At 33.2% G+C, this 6974-nt stretch overlaps 1 long non-coding RNA gene across 1 annotated transcript; it reads left to right on the top strand.

The window, feature by feature from the left end:
- The first annotated feature begins 1919 nt into the window (after positions 1-1919).
- On the top strand, positions 1920-3034 carry LOC149216641 (uncharacterized). The gene is made up of 3 exons (XR_016250581.1): positions 1920-2414; positions 2549-2619; positions 2699-3034. It is a non-coding gene; the product is annotated as an uncharacterized LOC149216641 (long non-coding RNA).
- The last annotated feature ends 3940 nt before the right edge of the window (positions 3035-6974 follow it).

Genomic DNA, 6974 nt, shown 5'->3' with positions numbered 1-6974 from the left:
AAATACATAATTAGCATCATTCATAGCTTAATAAAAAAATAAATAAATGTATAAACTTATTATTTCTTTAAAATTGTGAGTCCATTAGCAAGCATCACAGTGTATGTGTTGACTGTCGAGTGTGATGTGAGAATCAATGTGTACTAGAAATGGCACGAACAGAGAATGAAGATGTCCCTTGACTTTTGTGATTTCGGTCACCCAATACAATACATTCACAGTGTAGTAATGGAAATCAATATTTACAAAATTATCTAGCTTTTAGTACACCGCACCATACATACCATCATACCTCTACATCTTGATACGGGCAAAGCACATGGATGGGAATTCATAGCAATGGTATTGCCATAATGACCGTGGAACAAGCCCCAAGATTTGGCCGCTTGTGATTACTGCCGAACGAGCTTTGACATCCTCGTGCCTCCGCCTCATCTTCATTGCCCGCTTCTGATTACTGCCGAATGAGCCTTGACATCCTCATGCCTCCGCCTCATCTTCATTGCCATGCTATGCAATATACATACGATAAAATATATGCCATGCTCATTTTGAATCTAAGATTGAATTTGAAAACCCTCCCAAAAATATTCAAATTCAAAGTTTTGTTTGAACGATGTCAACCACATTTCGAGCAGAGAGTATGTATGGTGGTATGGTATCGAAGTTGCATAACAGTTTCCAGAAAGCTGCTCTACGACACGCTCATGGGCGAGATTATACGACGACTTCGTCAGGGTCACTAGAAAGGGTAAACCAGCGGAGGAAGATGACCTGCAGGAGATGCTTTATCTTGAGGTCGTCGTAAAGGAAACCCTGATACACCACGCTCCTGCGCACTTTGTCCTCAACCACGCCATCACCCAACCCTGCGAACTTGTCGGCCACAAGGTCCCCGCTGCTGCATCCTTCAATTTCTACGTTGTGGGCATGGGGATGGATTCCAGAGTGTGGCAAAACCCGTCAGAACTCAAGCTAGAGTGGTTTTTTGATGAAGGTGTGGTAGTGGATCTAACAGGGACAAAGGAGATAAAACTGAAGTCGTTTGGCACAGGGCGGAGGGTTTGTTTACAGATGGTTATCCTCCATTTAAATCTCATCTCATCGTTGCCCGACTTGTTCAAGAATTTGTGTGGGAATGTGAGCCCAGGGAGTCGGTTGATGATGAATGAAATACACTCTGTAAGGGAGTTGTTTATAATGAGACTTTTTGGAGATTCCGGTGACGGAATCCGGCGGAAGAAATTGAGGTTAAATCTTGATTTGTTGCAGTTAAAATGGTTTTTTAACTGCATATTTGGATTCAGCACCCTGAAAAACCCCTGGGACGCTTTCATTGTGCAGAAACTAGCTATCAAACTTGCGATTCTAATAAATTCCTGCCGGATTTCGACCGAAAAAACCCGCTGGAAAAGCTTTCAATAAGTCGCGATATAGACAACTACCTCTGTAAGCGCTGATAAAGTAGAGGGAGAAGGGAGAATAGCTTGGTGCGTTTTGTACAATAAATGAACTCTTGAAAGAATTTGCCCTTGCAAAATCAGTGGAATTTGTCGTGAAAAAATAGTTAATAATGATAAATTGAGTTAAAATCGTTGCTTTTGTAAAGAGTTTTCTCCACCAAATTATGCTTATGTCTCAATATTCCATGGTTGATTTATTTTGTTCCATTTTTAGGCCAATAGGTCTTCCTATGCATCAAATCGTCTGCACTTTTACTCTCCACTTGACATCTGTGCGCGGACCTTTCGGGAGAGTTCGTGGAGTTTATGGCACAATGCTCGGATTTCCAGACGAGGAAAAATGATGACACGGCATGCTCCAACCCCTAAAATGATGACACGGCATGCTCCAACCCCTGAACATGCGCTGCGCTGATTGAAAAGATCGTGAGGCCCAAGATTCATTCTGTATGCGATGTATCTGCACGGAATGAGGTCCAGGTTCATTGCATCTCTGGTCATCCCTCCCATTTTGTGTATATCCTCAATGTCTCTTCCCTTCTAGAATCTTTCAACCAGAAGAAGAAGATGCATAAATCTTCAGAATAACGACTATCGCCTCTCCATACAGATCTCCAGAGTTCTCAGTGTCGAATTCAATTGGAAGCCGAACGATTAAAAGCAGTTTTGAAATTTTTGCTGGCCCTGCAACCTCATTCTCGATTTATTCGCCGGCGCATGGCTCCTAGATGGCTTACAGTGAATGAAAAGACTGTCGTTTAGTTTTCTGTGGCGCCTTGCATGTGTAACCTATCTCAGAGGAATTTTTGTTTATTTTAATACTCTCTGTCATTTATGCTCTAGGGTATCCCTTTCTTCTCTCGACTCCAGCAGTCAAGTTTCCTATCAAGGGTTTCAGAGTTACGCTTCCTAATGGTGCCTTCCTCTTCTAGTCCGACGCTCACTATTCGGGTATGTGATTACATGTAACTCAACCATTCCCGTGCGATACATATATATTTTGTTTCCCTTTCAACAGGTATGTCGTGTCTAATTTTTTTTTGGTGATTTTAGTATTAATATATGGCCATTTGAATCGTTTCCAGGGTTTTGCAAAAAGATCGATGCTCTGCCACCTGGGCTCTTCGCAGGAATGATTATGGCGCTATCTCTCACGGTAATGTAAATAAGGTTCAATACTGTCTCTATATTAACCTATTCCTTTTATACTCAACGTTTGACCCTTTTATTTTCAGATATGCTGGTTGAGTATGAATTGGGGTTATGTCATAACCCCATCCTTATTTATTTCCTTGAGGGCGAAACTCCTGGGTCGAGAGAAGTTTTGTCCTAGAATTCTCCTGCCTAGATTTATAAACCATTAATTGTATAACATAACTTTCTTTCTTACTTTTAGTGTTCTAACTGGTTAACTCATGAGGCTCTATGGCTTGAGAGCATAGACCTCTGATTAATTGGGCATCAATTGAAATCTTCCCTTACTGTATGGCTCCTGTGTGAATTTGAAATATGCACCAGTCGTGCAACTATGATTATTGTATAAATTTTGTATGTGTTTGCAATGTGCGCCAGTTGCGCAAACAATGTTATATATTTCTCTTATATAATTGGGTAAATATTTTAGACGGCCATTATTGTTGCTCCTAGGCTCGACTGGTACTTTGGGTCGATATTTATTTTAATGTTGAATTCCATATAGTGTGCAGCATGTGTGGCTATCCCTTTCTATGCTAGCTATCAAATTAATATACGGTTTATTTTGTTCAATTTGCATTATATTTCTGGCATGAAATGTGTTACTTAGGTTGCTGCAATCCGTCATATGCATTGGCATTAAAATGAAATGATTACTTGTTTTCCTGTTATAATATTTGTGTATTATTGATTTCTTCTTGAAGATGCCATGTGTTTCATTGATGAAATGAGTTCTCTAGTCATATACGACGTTTCTCTGTTCATTATTACTTTGATTTCCATAATGTTTATTGGTAACCTATAACTGAAAAGTGTTCAATTAATTGTTGTTTTACCCCATTTATGTCAGATTTCTATGTTATTACAAACCTTAGCCTCGCAACTAATTCACCCTTAAATAATTTAATCAGGCTCTTAAAAAATACCATGTTCTGGTTTAGATCTTGGTTATCGACTTACAACGACTTACAACTGCTTTGATATAACGACTTCTTTCCTTATTCCTAGCTGTTATTTGGTTTTCCTATATATAGGGCCTTTATATGCTCAATAACTTTACTTAGATATATGTTAATACCATAACAACTTTCACCTTTAATATTTAGGATCCTCACTCCATTCATTCTCAAGACTGGTACTACACTTGGTAACACATTAAAGTGAGACTTTTTCTTTTTGTTTGATAGACCATTAACTTACTTTTTCTTTTTGTTTGATAGACCATTAACTTACTATGAATTGATTGCGCACTATTAACCCCATATAAATTCTAGGTCTACTACATTAATACTCAATTAACACTTTCAAGGAAGGTGTAAAATTTCATAAAGCATGCAGGCTCTAATTACTGCAAAATACATTCACATATTCCCTTTTTTCACCTAACTGCAATTCCAGTCACTAATTCATTTGAACTTAGTATCAGCCTTTTAGCTACTGCAATTTTCTAAAACTCTGCATGTCCAGAATCTCGGAAGCTCGGTCATCACTATTTCTAATTATTCCAAAGTTCTCCGTTTTGTGAATAATTTGTTCTTAAAATGTTTCAAGATTTTATTCATGATTTTAAACGAGTAATCCAGTTGTAGTCTTTTATGCCGGATTCATTTGTGTGATGCCACAGTTGGGTTTCCTGGAACATATGCATTTGAATTGAAAACAATGTTTTTGATTTTAGCTTAATCTTGGATATATCTCTTTCTGTATGATATGGGAGAATAGTCAAATGTGTAGTTTTGAAGTCAAATAATTCATGTACTATTATGTTTTTATAAGATTGTTAAAGTATCTTTGTGTTGATCTGCATGCCTGGTAGGTTTGTAAGAGGTAAAAATGTGCAGCACCTTACAACATGCAAGCTTATAAGCTACGATAGCGTTACTCCAAATTAATTTAAAGTTGATCAAATATAACCCCTAAAACCTTCAAAGATGTTTAACTGACCGAACTCGGGGGTTTATAAGCTGTAACCATCTACTTGAAACTATTTTCTATAAACTGTCCTCGCCGAGTGTGCAGAGTGATTATAGAGATTTAATCCTGCAATCTTATCCTTTATTTCAGGAAAAGAAGCTTCTTTTGAATGTTGTAAATTGAAATCAAATTCATAAACAAAAATGTTTTGAAACATAAAGATAAATTACCTTAAATTCAAGGACGAGAATTTTAATCAACAATGATGTTTTTGAAGGTATGCGATATCATTCTAATGCATGGTAGAGAATCTAATAGAGTATGTCAAAGCTTATGCATGCTTACAGTGATGACCAAATAATTTTCTGGAGAAATTTCCAGCTTATTTGCTTATATCAAACATTTGTGTAGGGTTTCAACCAATTAACATTTCATTGAGTATGTATTTACAAATCAATGATTTTGGGATCAAATCCCACAAAGCAATTCTATACATGCTCTTCAAATTCCTTCAAGCTTTTGAAAGTAAAACCAATGAATTATCAAATTTTACTATAATAAAAAACAATTAGAAAGCTTTTAGCCATCCCAAATTGCTCATCCTTTAGGCTTGAACCAACATCTCTTGTAGAAAAATTCAACAATTCCAATTTAATAATCCTATCAGCCTATCTTTGTACCTTTTGGGACAATTGCTAGTATTACTCGCTATGAATTATGTCTATGCCTTGATAGACAATCGTTAATTTGTCTTTTTTTCCTTTAATTGAATATGTTTTTTTTTTTTTAATTCTTTATTGGATAAGGTAACTAAACTCCAGATATTGGTTGAAGTATAAAGTTTTATTACTTCTTCGTTTGTTTATGTGTTTAAAAGGATTATCAATTTGTTTTAGCAAAATATGTATCATAAATTATGAAGAGGGTGTGAAAATTTAAGTTTTAAAAATAAAACTAAGTTAAAATGTAATGAATAAAAATATAATAAAGCTAGTGCAGCGAGATGAATTAAATTGTTGAGAAATACGATCCCGAAAATATTTATTTTATTTATTATATATTTTATAGGGTTAAAATTTAAAAATTAAAAAAAAAAAAAAAAATCATAAATTATTATTATTATTATTAAAACAATCAATATATCGGTTAAAAAGTTAAAGATAAAATATTATTAACAAGATTCACTTCTATTAATAATTATTAATAATTGTAGAAATTTTTTTCCAAAATAAACATTGAGGAAGAAAATCATTTTAATAGTATTGCGAAAATTGTTTTCATAAGTTTTTAAATATTGAGAGGTCAACCTCAATGGATTAAAAAATTTTAAATGGGATACTTTGCAAAGTATTAAATATATTTAGATTAATTAATGCTTTAATTTAATTTTGGGCGAGTTAGTTAAAATATTAGTTAAAGTATATTAATATTAACTAATACTTCAATTAGTAATATTAATTTTAACTAATAAAGTATTAAAGTATATCTAAATTAACTAACATTTTAATATAGGATGTTAATATTATTTGTTAGAGTATAGTGATATTATCTAATATTACTTAATATTAGTTTTTAAGTAAAATTTGACAAAGCAATTTCAGGAAAGAATGTGATCTTTTGTTATTTAAAATTGTATTTTTGAATGCATAAGTGGATTCATCACCCTAAAAAATCTCCGAGCACTCGAATTCTATAGGTTAAACAAATCAAACTCTAGTTTTTAAAAATATCTCCTTGATTTTGGTTAAAATTAACCAAAAAATAGTCGTGAAAAAGACCATTTCCTCTATAAGTTAGGCTATGCCTTGTAAAAGTAGTTGTATGTGTTTTTGAGATTGATTATAAGTGTTGAAATGAAAGGGGTGAGGAGTTTATTTTAATGATAAAGAGATATTATTTTTTTATAATTATTATTAATTAAAAAATATATTTTAGTTTTATAGAAATATTTCAAATTATATTTAATTTTTAAATTTAGGCTTTTGTGATCCATATCAAAATTATTAAGATGGTAAGTGTGGTTCATCGTCAAGATGAGATGAAGAATCAGATCATGGCCCTAAGTTAATTTCCATGTGATTATTGCCTAAAACCATCTTAAATATATTTAATTTGTTAAATGTCTAAGTTTTTTGGAAATAAGTAGATAAGTTAATCTTTGAAGAGTAAAATTGTACTTTTTGTAAATTATTAATAAATTATTTTAATTGATGTGGGTTTCTTGAATAATAGTGATGAGTTAGTTTACATTACCAAGAGCTATAACAAATAAAAATTGTTTTTACCCATTAACAAATGAGTTATGATAAGTTTTACCACCTTTATCAAAAGAAAAACAAATAAAAAATAAAATTGTAATAAATAACTTTAATAAAAGTAGTTATTTATATTTTATTAATTAAA

Source organism: Pinus tabuliformis, chromosome 1_1 (genome assembly GCF_031772625.1).
Source record: "Pinus tabuliformis cultivar Carrire ecotype Pingquan chromosome 1_1, CPIR1, whole genome shotgun sequence".
Classification (NCBI taxonomy): domain Eukaryota; kingdom Viridiplantae; phylum Streptophyta; class Pinopsida; order Pinales; family Pinaceae; genus Pinus; species Pinus tabuliformis.
The sequence above is the reverse complement of the archived record's forward strand: the minus strand, read 5'-3'. Positions and strand labels throughout refer to the sequence as shown.